Below are 15,377 nucleotides of genomic sequence, written 5' to 3'. Positions count from 1 at the left end.
TTAATATTGAAGTCTGTGAAAAGCATTTAATGGACATGGAAGCAAAGCAGCAGAATGGATATGGCAGTGCTAAATGTTTATGATAGTTAATTGGATAAGTTTTGGGTATTTAAGTTTACTATTATTTTTATTTAGTTCATTTTGGTATAATTCATTTTTTAGTTAAATTTAATAAAAATTAAAATTTGATTATTATAATATTATCATGTAAATTACTCCAACTATTTTTTTATATTTCCAAATTTTTTCTTTTTATTTTAATCATTACTTCCCTTTCATTATTAGTTATACAATAAATGTCCTATTTCATCACTATAATTTTTTTTTTAATGTTCCAAAGCTATTTTAATGTTTTTCTTTCAACTCTCTTATAAAATTTACTACATTTTCATTACCTGCGCATTTTTATAAATATTTTAAAAAAATTTAAAGCAGTTAAATTACTTTTCTTTTTATTCTAAAACTCAAATTTCGTCTCCATAGAAATCAATCAAATGCCTCAGCTCAATATCGAGTTCAATAAATCATACTCCATAAATTGCTCAAAATGTAAGTTAAAACAAAAGCAAGTTTCATGGCTAAATAAACTGCTAATTAGCCGTTTCGCTATTGTTAATTAATATGGCCATAATGCAGACAGTTTCGGAAGTGAACTTCATTTTCGTACATGAACCTGTCAAAACTGAATCAAGGTTCATTTGTAACTCGAGCACGCGCACGTCGACTGAGTGGGTGTACTAAAAGTCTCTGTAAGACAGCCAGTCAAGTATCTGTCAGATACAAACAAAAAAAAAAAAAAAAAAAAAAAACAACACTTTCACATGCATATACATATACATATATATTTTGAAGCATAACTGTTGTGCATACCAGCACATACGTAATTAAAATTTTACTCAAAATGTATGCCTGAATTTAATTTAATTTAATTTTACACGAACACACACACACACGCACGCATGCACGCACATGGAATGCGTAAAGTCATGCGAGACTTAAAGATAAGTCAAAGACAGCAGTAAATGATTATTAACTTTGACATCTATGCGAATGGAGTGAGCTAAACACACATTTGCATATGAATAGGCCAATAAAACTGTAAAATAATTTAATTTGCAACACACACATGCACACACACACCACACACATGCACACACACACTCACCCATAACAATTGTCTAATTGTTTCGCATATTTTGCGGTCAAATTGTAAATTTCCAAATTTCAGCATGCGATTAACATGAACTGCGACTGTTAAATAGGAATTTTAATTAAAATGTTGTTATACTATAATCTGAATCCCAGCATGCAATCAATGATGAGCATTCTCCATTCTCAAGCGATAATTGTTGCAGATATCAATTTCAAATTGGTCACAAAAATACAATAAAAATAAACTTCAAATTAAATTGTAATAAACGCGTTCGACTATCTCACGGATTAATCACGTTTTTTTCCTCCACATTTTTCCCCTTTTTTTCTTTTAATATGCACCATTTTCAGGGCTTTACTGTTTGTCATTTTTTAACGACAATTTTTCCGCCCAGCGCATCGCTACTCAATTCATTTTTTGCTCCCATTAATGAAAATGTTGAAAAAAAAATAAAATTTATATATAACTTTTACTGCCTTATAAATGGACCTGGTTATGGTTTCTCATTTTTTTTGTTTTGTTTTGTTTTGTTTTTTTTTTTGTGTTCTCTTCCTATCCGAGGCAAGAGCCATTGACTTTATTGCGTGAAAATTTATATATATCACATATATAACGCATACATATACACATACTTTATGCGACTGTATGTATGTATATGTTGTGTAATTCAGTTGCGTAGTTGGTAGTAAATTGTTAAGTGTTCTGAATGCAATTGAAATGAGAAGTCAACAGGAGCAGCAGCAGCAGCAGCAGCAGAAAAGCCTTTGATACCCTATAAGGTTGTGGGTAATGTGTGCATATATATGTGTGAATAAATGTTCATAATATTACTTTTAATATAAGCATATTTCAAATAGCTCTTTATGGTTTGCTTACTTGGTTCACTTTGCTAAAATATTTTTAAATGTGGAAAAGCCTTTGAAAATATATTGTATTTAAGCTTTGGCTAGATATATATTATCTGTGAGCATAATATTTTTATGTAAGACATTTTACGCAAGTAAACAAGCACTAAAAAGCAATTTAAGTATTGAATTGATGTGAGAGCCGTCTTTAAGGAATAAGGAATAAGGTAAAAGGAATAAAAACTGTCTGTGATAGCTCAACAGAAGCAAGGAAAATATTACAGAATTATAAATGAAAATATTAAAGGCAAACTAGAAATCCTTCATATAAGTTTATTTAGATTAAATTATTCATGTAACCAAACAAAATATTTTATTTTTACTTGAAAATTTACAACAATTATTTTTTGAATATTTAAATGTTTTATAAAAAAAAAAAAAAAAAATTATAAAATATGTATAGAAAAAGTAGTAATTTTTCATTTCATATTTTAAGTAATTTATTTTTATTATTATTAATTTAAATAAGTTAATCGCTTAAAAGCTTAAGGTAAAATACATATTGCATTTTGCGACCTAAAAATTCATAGTAATAAATGTTTGTATATGTATAAACTTTTAAAAAATAATTAATTATAAATTTAAGAAATGCAATTTCTGCGCTTGAAAATGGATGATAAATAAAAATGTATAATAATTTTTTTGTTTTTTTTTTTTTTAATTTATTTTTACTTCTACTTTACATGTATTTATGTATTAAGTATATAAATAATTTTCAGTAATAAATACTGTATCCAAAAATATATATACTTATTTATGCAAAAATCAAAATCAAAATATGTAACTAACTTAAGAAAACATGAATTTCTCTCGAATTTCAACTGCTTGTTATTAATAGGGTATCTGGCGAAAGTTGTGTGCGTTCCGAGAGAGTGTTTACGCTGGCTGTTGCCGTACGACTGCATGGTCATTTCATGGATTTCGATGGGGGCTTTGCATGTGTAAGGGGCCAAGTTAACAGCATTTTCGCGTTGTAATTCTTAAAAAACATGGCCGCAAAATTGTATTTCAGTTGGCCAGCAGAGGGCGCAGGGCGTCGCTTTAAGTTGCCTCTTAAAGATATTGTTGCTGTTGCAGTGCGTGCTGAGCTGAGCAGCAACAGCAGCAGCAACAGCAGCAGCAACAACAGTAAACAGCAAAAGCAATAACAAGACTCAATTTGCATATTGGAGCATTGAACTCCGGCAAATGAGAACTGCGAACTGAGAACTGGGTTGGTAATCGTAATCGCTGCGGTTGAAGTTGGGCTCGTTGACGTTTCGGGGTGGGGTATACACGTTTCAAATGGCATTCGTTTCAATTGAAATGAGTGGCAGGCAGCCAGGCAGGCAGGCAGGCAACGGTGCGGGGATAGGTGCGGGTCTAGCCATGGCTCATGACTTGGGCCAGTTTGTTTGCCCAGCTGATGGACAAGTGTCATGGACGCGACTCAAAAGGGCTTGGCTATCTACCTCCCTCCCTCTCTCACACTCTCCCCCCCCTCTCTCTCTCTCTTTCACTCTCTTTCTCTCTGACTGACTGACTGACAACCATCCAACTGTCTGCTGACTATGTGACGGCGCTGTTGGTTTCAGGGCGCGTCGCACTAAATTTGATTAATTCAGCTAGCATGCATACATCAAATTTAATAAGAGCTAGAGAGAGAGGTAGAGATAGAGCGAGAGAGACGTACGCATAACAAGTAAACTATGCCACGACCGACTTTCCGCGACGGCTAATGAAAAAGCTCCAGCTGCAGCCAAATCAGATTCAGCAGCAGCAGCGGCAGCTGTAGATGAATTGATTTTAAATCAATATTGACAGATGACATTGACAGCGATGTGAATGGACCCGCTGAGAAATGCGCTGAGCGCCCAAGCGTGAAAGAGAAGAGTGACAATAAAAGAAGAAGATGGAAGGAGAATGTGGGCAAACAAAGCAAGACATTTGCATTTGCAACATGTCGCGAATGTGATGCAAATGCTAAACGCAACATCATAAAAATTGCGAGGGCAGCTATTCTCCCACTCTTCCGCACTCCCTCTCTCTCACTCTCTTACATTTATGTCCATCTCTCTCTCTTACCCAATCACTGCTGCGCCGCGCGTCAAGTGCGAAATTAGCGAAGCGACAGTCGAAAGCCAAATAGTCAATAGAAGCATTTTAAAGATAGATGGATGGATCGTTAGATAGTTAGATAGATGGTTAGATGAATGTGAGGCATGGCAATGGAATTAGGGATAGATGAAAGCTGGCATAGAATGCGCTTGCAATGATTCGCTGAGCTGACAACATATCGAATTATGCTGGGAGCTGCTGCTGCTGTTGCTTCAGCTGCTTCTTCTTCTGTTGACCCAAATAGTGAATAACAACTGACAAGAGAGACGGAAATAATGTAAATAGAATTTCTCATTTGTTAATGCCTCAAAGCTGATTGATTGCGAGCTTCAGCTGCAGCAAGAAATTCTTGTGGTTGACAAAAAAACAAAGAAACAACGAAATGAAATAGAAACTAAGCCGATTTTCGTATTTAATGGCAGCAGTCTTATAATTTCTATAGGTTTTTACGTATTCATGTTGAAAAACACTCAAAATATGAAGAAGTGGCATTAAAAATATGAGTTGAGTAAGCCCTTGCAGCCGTCTGAAACTATTCGCCCAACTCTCTCGTAGCGCTGGCATCTTTGAATTGCTCAAACTAAACTCAACCCGAAGCCCGCTCTGCATCTCGTTTTATCTTCATTCATCTTCACGTAGTCGCATTTCAGTTATTCAGTTATTCTGGTCACAGAGCCCGCATAAGCATCGAACAATTGGCTGGGCCAGAAGTGTTCGCTTAATGGAAAGGACTTTCTATAGACTGAGAGGGATAGGGCGAGGGAGCAGGAGCAGGAGGGGGAGAGTGTGAGAGAGGGAGAGAAACAAGAATTGTGAGTTAATAAATGTCAAAAGTGACATTTTGCTGACTACTGGGCGAACGTTAATTGAATGACTTTCTAGCCTTATCTGACTGTGAGTCAGCCAACAGGCAACAGGCAACAGCCATCGGGCATCGGGCATCGGGCATTCGCTTTAGTATCTTTGGCTGTATATCTTTTTGCGTTTTAATGGGCCTTTCAACTGTCAACAGTGGATTAAAACTAAACCCAATTGCCTGTCTGCCTGTCTGTCTATCCGTCTGTCTGTCTGGCTGTCTGAGTTTAGGCCCAAATCCTGATCCTGTGTTGTTGTGGCTAGCCGATGGAAGCGCCTCGATAAGACAACATCATGAATGGCAATTATGTTTAACTCTTGCTAGCTCTCTCTCACTCTCTCTCTCTCTCTCACTCTGTCTCTGTCCCTTTAAACTGGGCCAAGGCTGTTTTTGGTTTAAGCATTAGCTTTACAGCATTTGAGTGAAATTTTGCCATTGCATAATTTCAATAGCTGGCAGCTTTTTGCCATTTTCCCAGCACCTGCGGCGCCGACTTGTTTCCAGTTAACAGTTTTCATGGCTTTTCACAATTTTCCGCATTTGCTTTTCTGTTTTTCTTTATTTTTTTGCGTGTGTGTGCGTTTGTGTTTGTGACTTAAGCCAGCGCACAAAATGCCGTGAGAGTATCTCAGCAATTTGAAAATTGTATCTGACAGATACTTTTGCTTTTGCTTGCAGTTTGTTCTGTGTTGCTGCAATTGCGCTCGGTGTCTTTTTGCGTCTTCATCCTCGCCTGACTTCTGTGGCCATCGTAATGAACTGTTTGTTATTGTTGCTGCTGCTGCTGCTGCTGCTGTCATCGCTTCCGTGTGACTGCGTCACGCCCTGCTCTCCCACTTGCCCCCTTGCCCACTGCCTGAGGGCCTGTTGTCAGCTGGCATCGCATAATCACAATAGACAGCAGCCCGGCAGGCAATCTGCTCGCAAAATCATTTGTGGCACAAACACTTCTGTCGACTGATTGCGTTGCGCTGCGCTGCGCGGCGCGGCGCTGCGTGGCAGTTGTCCAAAAGGCTGCTCAACCGCAATCCTTACAAACGGCCCGCAATCAACAAACGGGGCCAAGTCAAGCGGCGACAGGATTCTGCCCAATATAAATTGCATTAAATTAACAAGACGCATTGCAGCGCATTTTAAAGCGCATTTCACATTTACAACTGCATTCGATTCCATTTTTTATTCACCCACTTTAACATCCTCTTCTCTCTTTCTTTTTTTTTTCTCTTCTCTGTGAACTGCATTCAATAAAGTGTGTAAAAAGTTTGAACAAATGAATGCAACACGCGGTACACAAATTATTGATGCTGATCTCATGCTGCTGCTGCTGCTGCTGCTGCTGCTTCTGCTTCTGTGGGGGGAGACTCTGAAAATAAAACCCTATTATTATATTCTTTTAGTCTACTTTGTTTTCTTTTCTTTTTCCTATATTTTTATTATTTTATTTAATTTTTTTTATTTTATCTTTTAAGCTTGTTTTTGCTACTACATTCGAGAACATTTTTAAAATATTTATTTTTTACTCGAAATTTAAAACATAATTTCCATCCGTCTGTCCGTATGAATGCCAGCCATTTCGTCATTGTCTAGAGACTTGATTTCGGAACATATACTCGTGTATACCCTTGCTTTATAAAGTGCCAAAATTTTCTCGATCCTTTTACCATATATGTTGTATATATACGCCCATAGAGGTTGTGGCAAATGGGTAAAAACTATATTTTGGTAATTTTTTAAGCTAGAGACACAAAATTTATTCTCTTTTAATTCTTTTTTTTTTTTTTATTTATTGCAAGTGGGGGGGGGGCGTGTCAAAGAGTAATATGCTAATATGATATTTTATATTTTTATTTATTTATTTTTATTTTATTTATTTTTTAATTAAACTAATCTTCTTTGTTTTCCGCTCAGATCTTAAGTTTCTACACTTTCGATCAAAGACATTTACTACAGGATATCCATGTCATAATATCATCTCTTGTATTATTTTCACTTAACTACATGGCATATGTAAAGCTGATAACTGACGATAGTAAAATTGCAGCCCTGAGCTCATTTGTGTCATGTCCTTTTTCTGACAAACTTCATATTTCATATATATGTATATAAAGATAAAAATAAATATAAATATTAACATATATATATTTATGGATTGGCATAAAAAAAAATGCAGCTGCAATTATTTATATTTATTTGCAGTGCTCTATTCGCAATTGGATTCAATTTGTTTGCTATTTATTTGCATGAAACATTTTCGATGTTGTAAATGTTTTAATTTATTTTATTTTTTTCGGCTTCTCTGTTGTTTTTATTGTTGCCATGGCAACCATTGAATGCTTTCAATTTAATTAACTTTTTCGCTGAATATTTGCCTAAAGGTATTTTTTTTTTTTCGTTACTTTTGGGAAAGTTTGTAAAGATTTTTTTTGTAACGTCAGATATTGGTACAAGCGTTGCTAAACTTATTAAAGTTTTTAGCCTGGTGGCATCGTCAGTTTTTTACCGTGACACAATCAATCAAATTAAACCTGATATATATTCTTTTTTCCTTTTGTTTATAAGGCTTAAAAGCCGAATTAACATTTAAAATACAGTTTGAAAGGTGCTTGACATGCGAACAAGATTATAAGTGAAGTCAATTGCTGATGGACAGTCGAATCAAATGAAAACAGGAAGTTTTTATATGAAAATAACCAAGGATTGGTTTCTTTCTGTGCTTAGAGCTGATTTTTCAGTATGTAGTGTAGATCAACGAAGAAATCTGACACTTAGCAGAGTTGATTGGTAAGGCTTATAGGATATTTTAGCATATTTTATCTAAAATTTAAAGTGAAACTTAAGTCAAAAGCTTTTTACAACATTAATATACAACATTATAACTCCTTCTACAATTCTATAATATATTCTCTAAATATAATGATCTGTCCATTAAGAGCTTTGAGCTAATGAATTTCAGTCATTACAGGAACCACTTAGCCATCACTCAATGAACTCTCATTAGAATTGTTTGTCTAACTAGATGCTTAACTGCATATCAAGTCAAACCCTTAAACCCTCTGGCTACATCGATTAATTTCAAATCCAATTAAAGGCGACAGCTGGCCAAACACCCATTCGGCGAGTCGTAATCCTCCATATGCCCGAATAGTATCTCTCAGATAGATGCATATCAAATGTCGTTCGTCATTTGCATTCGCTACGGTTTTTCCTACCGCTCAAGCGTTGATATTGATGCGACGCTCGTTTTATAAAGACAATTTGCTTGAACATGTTATTAGAGATCAACTGAAGCGCAGGGCATTCATGCATCAGGCAACTGGACAAACTCCTGCTCGGGGGCATTAGCATATGTTCAGATGAGCTGACATACAAGCGAACTGGTTCCGTTTTCGGGCACTTTTGCGCCGATGTTTGTGCAAAGTATTTAGTGCAACAATTGAGCCGGAAATATACGAAAACAATAGAAGAGATACAACAACAAAAAAAAGACAACACAACATGGCTCAGGGAAAGGGGCAAAACTGCTTCAAGCCGAAGCCCGCTCCTCCTCCTGCCCGCCCCTGTGAGAGCATTAATTTTACGGCAGAGCGCACGGCGGTTTGTAAAAACAATAGCAAAATGTGGAAAGAGTTAAAGCAGAGTGTACTCGACTAGCAGTTACCCTAAGTTTCATACTGCAGTTGATATGGGTAACTCTAACAGTAGGAGGAAATAGGTGGTAGATCGATAACGATTATTATCGAACTGATGGGGTATGCGGGGTAGATAGAGCTGTGATTGGGATGGGAGTAAATACATAGCTCTTAAAAGTCTTCTAGATAGAGCTATAGATGAGGTAAGTTTACAAATCTTGAGGTTTATCACACTTAAATCGAACTCATTATAGCTTAACTAAACCAGCTCAAAGCCCATCAAACCCCAGCTCACCCCAATCACAATCCCTATCTCATCAAATGGGCAAAATGCGAAAACAAAAACTTCAAAAAACGCAGCGAATCCAATAAATTGTTTACCAAGTTTAAGTCCAGCTTTTAGTGGGTAACATAGAGAGCAAGAAAGGTAGGGTAGAAAGAGAGAGAGCGAGCGAGCAGAGTGTGAGGGCAATTAAAATTGGATTCAAATGCGTGTTTGATTCCGGGATGCCGGACACCCAGGGGTATTGCGAGTCAATTAAAAATGCTTGACAGTTGGGCAACAAGATGTCCTAGCAGCGAATAATTGCCAAAGACACGAAAGGGCTTCAAATGGGGTTTACTGAGCCATCTACTTTTTATTTGGCTGCTGTTATTCTGGCAAATAAATAAATTGTTGCCGAAAAACTTTGTCTATTCGAAGATATTGTTGCCAGCCGGCCGAGCTTAGGGCTATGAGTACGAGGCGGCGTTGGGGGAGGCGGAGGCGGAGGCGGAGGCGTAGGGGCACAGCTGGGCACTGACCGTGCCTAAAGTTTGGTACGTTAAGCCAGCCATAATTAAAATTTCTTGCCGCATTGTAAGCCTCGGGCAGATTATAGCCCCAACTGCAACAACAGCAACAACAACAACAACAGCAACCCGCTCAACTTTTGTACTGAAAACTGTGCTCTGCTCTATACGATTCTGGCTTTATTTTCGCCCAGCCTTGATTGATGGCAAACAAGAGACCAAAACTTTTGAGTAATGGCCAAAGAGAGTTGACGCTTTTGGTTTCTTCTTTTCTCGTTTTACTAAAAATTCAATTGGTAACGCTTTAAGGCCGATGCCAGAGTTCAGTTCGCACTAATCGAATTTATTTGACATAAATTTGCAGAACATTTTTGCATGTTCTTCCGCTCATATTCGTTCCACTGAAATTTTTGCCAGTTAAATTTCATTTCAATAAAACTCGCATTAATTTCATTTAATTGCTTTGGCTGTTGTTTTTTCATCTGGTTTTTCCACCTGTCACGCATTATTCAGCTGTTCATTTGCCGCTCCCTCGCACGCTCGTTCTCTCTCTCTCTCTCTCTCTCTCTCTCTCTTTCTCTCTCTCTCTATACACATTTGCTTGCCTCGTCCATTTCAATTAACTCTCAAGGATTATTTTATTATGTCAATCAATTTCCGTAACTAAAAAGGCAGCAATAAACGCAGCCAAGCGTCGAATTCATTTAACTCTTATTCTCTTTTATTTATTTATTTACTTTTTTTTTTTTTTAGTTGGTATGTCTTTTAGGTAGGGGCATTCGCTCTTCTAAACGCTTTTGCAATTTTGTCGCTTTGCCTGCTAGAAAGGATTTTAATTAAATTAAAATTGATATCGATTCTATAATAATTAGTTAGCTACACGAAATGGAGAGTGAGAAATACTTTAAGAGTAATACATACTCTAGAATACTTTTAAACTATTTTCATTTTCTTTTTTCCTAAAAATGCCAAAGTTCATGTTCATGAAATTCTTCGAATTCTACGCATATTCCGCCTGCTCTGCATATGGAATGGGCCAATTGCCCGCATTACAGGTGGTCAGTAGTAGGGCTCGCCATACTCTAGTAATTGCCAGTTTATTACTCCCAAATGTTAGCCAACAATTTTCCTAGAGTATTTTCCAGCAACAAATGCAAAATGCAAGCGGAGGTAAAATCAAAACGGCCATGAATCATTGAACACATTGAAAACACTCGTCCAATTATAATAGTTGGTTGGGTGGACGTGGGCGTGGCTAGGCATAGTCATTGTATATATGTAGATCTGTGGGCTGAACGTGCATACATATGTATGTATGTATGCATGCTAAAAAAGGGAAACAACAACAAGCAATGGTTAGGACTACAATAAATGAGTGGGAAAGCCAATTAAAGATAACAAGAGGCCAGCAGCAAAAACTTAAAGTTGAAAGCTGGAATGAAAAGACATTAGCATAACCAAACAGAGAGAGAGAGAGAGAGACGCCCACAGCAGCGAGGGTAACTGCACACACACACACACACACACAAGCACATGAGTGTGTGTGTGTTCAGCTGAAAAAAGCCTATGAGTAACCGCCTAACTGGAAATAAATGTTGTATAAAGAACAAACAATTGTTGACTGCAATCAATCAGCAGAGTTAAACGTTTACCCACACTGCGAAGCAGTGCTCACAACATGAACGGAGCCCGCCAGCCAGTTCAAGGCGGGCAGGCAGGCAGGAAGGAAGTGCTCTGAGCCCCGGACTTAACTTCTGGCTGACTCTGGCAACGCTGGGCATAACTTCAATGGGCCGAGCAAATGCAGTAAAGCAAAGGGGCGCACATCGACGCAACAGGGGCGCACGGGTGGGCGAGGGCGACAAGCGAAAGGCATTTGAAATGAAGTGCATGTTGTGCGGGCATTGTATGAAATGCCATAAGAAGCAGACGTAGCAAAAGCAGAAGAAGAAGACATAGTAGAGGTGTGTGTGCGCACTAAGCCGACAAGACTGACTGCGCCAAGGCAGAGACAGAGGCAGAGGCAGAGGCAGAGGCAGCGGCAGAAGAAGAGAGGGAGAGTGGAGAGAATGAGCGCGGGTAGCCCAGGGAATGCCTGCAGGAAGCAAGAGTTGTAGCTTGGCATTGAAAAATCATTGCAACGGTAAAGACGAGTGACGAGAGAGAGAGAGAGTGTTAGGGAGGGAGAGAGAGAGAGAGAGAGAGAGAGAGAGAGGAAGCAACAGCAGCAGGGCAAACAAAGCGGCAATAAATGCAAAAATGCCAAGTGCATAAATATGATAGAGGGCTTGTTGTTGCCTCAGCGGGGCGCAGAGGGGGCCGTGGTGCAGGTTGGTGCAGGTGGTGAGTGGAGGCAAAAGGCTTTATAGCTGTAATCGAGCGTAACAGAAAATGTAGCTCAAAGCAATCCAAAGAGACTCTAGCAATGCACTGTGCTATAAAAAAACGATTAATGTCATACGTGAATATATTTTTAATAATGTTAAAATAATATTAATAAATAAAAAAAACACTATTCGACATTTGCTTATAAATTTCTTCAAGACAAAATCACTTTGCCGTCTTAAACTCTTGTCGCGCAGTGTACTCAAAAAGAGGAACAAAACATAACTGTAACGTTTACAGTTCATACTAATTGTGAAAAGTGCATAAATACTGAGAAGCTTAGAAGGTACGAGCGAGACGGCATGAGAGAGAGGCAGAGTGACCTGGGCTTAGGCTCGGCATTCGTTCTTGGAAACTGAATTAACGGCAGACACTCTCTCTCTGCCGGGCAGAGAGAGACAAGAAGAGAGAGAGATCAAGTGATAATAGATGAGCGCATAATATTTATGCAAGCTACCGTCTGCAGCAACAACAACAGCAACAGCAACAACAACAACAAAGCTACTGGCAGTGACTATGACAAAAGCAAAAGAAAGTAAACACAAATAAGTAAAGAAAGCAAGAGAAGGGAGTAAAATGAACTATTGTAGAGCTGACTGAGTGACGGACTAGTTCAGTGGAACCATTCCGGGCTGTTGTTTCTTATTGTTGAATGATTCTTTTATTTTGTGCTGTGTTTCGAGTGCTTCATCTGAATGTATGAATAGCATTCGTAGATGCTATGAAAATGAATTTTCGTTTGCTTGTTTGTTTGTTTATTATGCTGTATTCATGGCCAATGCACTTGAATATGCCAGGGCACAAACAAAATAAGGAGTTTTGTGCTAGATTTCGAGGAGCTGATTGCGGCTTAAGTGGACAAAGGTATATGTAGGTACAGTAATGCAGTGTATGTATGTATGTATGTGTAGGGAACCCTTTTGCGCCTTTGAGGGCAAATCAACTATTGTATTTGGGGCCCATAAACAGATCGTTAAACGTTCGAGCAAATTGCTGGCACACGCAAACCACGCCCAGAAACCGGTTCAAAGGCAACTGGTTGCCACAATGCCAAAGATACATCAAGATGCAAGTAACCACAGCAAAGCAGATGAGCAGAAACGAAGCAGAAGAAGCAGAGCAATATGATGCTGATGATGATGGTAATGCTATGGCAGCAGGCAAGACAAAAGATGAGGTTGCTGCTGCTGGCTGTTGCAGCAGCTATTGCGTGCCACGCCCCCTAATGACCCGGCCATAAAAAGCTCATCAACGTCGTGGAGCAGCTGGCGCAACAACAACAACAACAACAATAGCAACAAAAATTTGATAAAAATTGCCGCAGTCAAGGTAAGGCATTCATTCCCCTCACAAATACACACACACACACATACCCACACACGCAACGATTATTTAAGGTGCACTCAGGCAACAAAATGATAATGCAATGACAACAACAACAACAACAACAACAACAACAATGGCCAACAAGCTGCCCTAAAGCCGAATGGCAACTGTCATGAAGCCAAATTTCATAAGATTGCATAGATTTTTATACCCTGAACCCATTGAAAATGGGAAATCAGGGTATAATGGTTTTGTGAAAAGTATGTAACAGGCAGAAGGAATCATCGCAGACCCCATAAAGTATATATATTCTTGATCAGGACGACGAGCTGAGTCGATATAGCCCTGTCCGTCTGTCCGTCCGTCCGTCCGTCCGTCCGTCCGTCCGTCCGTCCGTATGAGCAAAAGGATCTCAGAAGATATAAGAGCTAGAGAGCTGAAATTTGGCATGCATACTCGTGTATACCATAGGCAGTACAAGTTTGCTTTATTTTTTCGATAACTCATCCGATAACTTTTTTATCGAGAATAATCGAAAAATCGACATTGTTTTTTCTGCTTATTTTGAACACTTTTAGACCTGGAGACTTCAAATTTGCGTTGTATATAAAGTTAATGGATACAAAGATTTTGTAATTTACAGATTTTGGATACCACGCCCCCTTCGCCCCCAATTTGTAAAAAACGCATTTCAAGTACTAGAGACTTGTGCTTTGGAATGTACACACATTTTAACCATATGATTACGCTCTAAAAGTTTCATTAAGATCGTATGTCTACAAAAGAAATTATTCAACAAATAAATTCTCATAATATTGCCCACACTGCAGTGCAGCCCAAGCGCAGCCGCTGCTAGCTGCGCAGTTATCAGAGCGCGTGCTTATACGTGCATGTGTATGTATGTGTGCATAAAAGAAGTCCAGAATGATTAGTATATCAGTTTGGAGGGTTCAGGGTATCTCCTAGTCGAGCAGTCTCGACTGGAGCCTTCTTACTTGTTTTTTTGTTCAGTTTTTATGCATATAAAAATGGCAACAATGCAAAAAAAAGTGAAAAGAAATGCATGCGAAATGCACACACACACACATACACACACACACAAAATTCAAGCTGTTGTAGTTGCTGTTTGCTGTTGTTCGTTGTCTTTTGTCGTTGTCCTGCAAAACGTTTCCGGCAACAGCTTTAACTATAAACGGCGTATACCCTGTAAATAATGTGTGGTTAGAGTATACACTGTGCTCACAGCGGATTGCCTTCATGCTCTCCATAAATATTCTATATCATTTGAGCTATAATCCTATTATACTTTGTGTACTGATGCACATATATTTAATTAATAAAAAAAAAAATAAAATAAAATAAAATAAAATAAAATAAATAAATAAATAAAATGTGATTTGCAAAGACTTTTAAACAATATTTGAAAATAAATTTGCTAAAAGCTGACAATTAGCTCTTATCTGAACTACTTCAAAAGCTAAAGGCATTGACAATGTCAGCTGCCGCTAGAGGTCGCCATTGTGCATGCAATTCAATTGCATCAGCACCAGCTTATATTATATTATTGTACTAAGGCCTGCTACAGGGTATCTGCCAGCTGAGCCCAGTGCTCTCTATAAATTTCACTTCCGTGTTTATTTACTTATTTTGCAAGGTTTTTGACAATGCTATCGATAATGGTAAAATATTTGTTTGTTGTCACGCATTTATTTTATTAATTTATTTAATTTATTGTTTAATATTTTTATCGGAAGCAATCAGCCATTTCAACAGCTGTCACTGTGGCTGTTGCCACGGGCCTAAATCAAATGTTGCATGCGGCATTCGGCGAGCGAAACTATTCAGCTAATTAAGAGTCATAAATCTGAATAGAAGCCAAGTGCATAGATCAATATTTTATATATAGAGAGAGAGATGGAGAGAGAGAGAGAGGGAGCGAGGCTTGAAATCAAAGCGCGAAAAATTTCACTCTGGCTATAAAAGGCGCGTCCACGGGCCCAGTTGACCCAGATTTTTGGGGTCAGCAGAGGATGAGCTGACAGGCGAGACTTTTACGCTATGGAGCTGTTGGCTTATCGTTATGGTTGAGCGACACGACATGACTCCACAAGAGAGACTCTAAGAGGCAGCTGGCAGCATTTGCATGTTGCATGTTGTATGTTGTATGTTGCATGTTGATTGTACTTGACTTGACTGCAGTAGCATTGAAAGTCATGGCCCGATTGCATATGGTA

General features: G+C 38.3%; 1 protein-coding gene across 6 annotated transcripts in view; it reads right to left on the bottom strand.

The window, feature by feature from the left end:
• LOC6577922 (fasciclin-3) overlaps nucleotides 1-15,377 on the bottom strand; it is a 102,046-nt gene that overhangs the window by 41,787 nt on the left and 44,882 nt on the right. The window lies entirely within an intron of this gene.

Source organism: Drosophila mojavensis, unplaced genomic scaffold (assembly GCF_018153725.1).
Source record: "Drosophila mojavensis isolate 15081-1352.22 unplaced genomic scaffold, ASM1815372v1 contig_49, whole genome shotgun sequence".
Classification (NCBI taxonomy): Eukaryota; Metazoa; Arthropoda; class Insecta; order Diptera; family Drosophilidae; genus Drosophila; species Drosophila mojavensis.
Note: the sequence above shows the minus strand (reverse complement) of the source record. Positions and strands in the feature narration are given on the sequence as shown.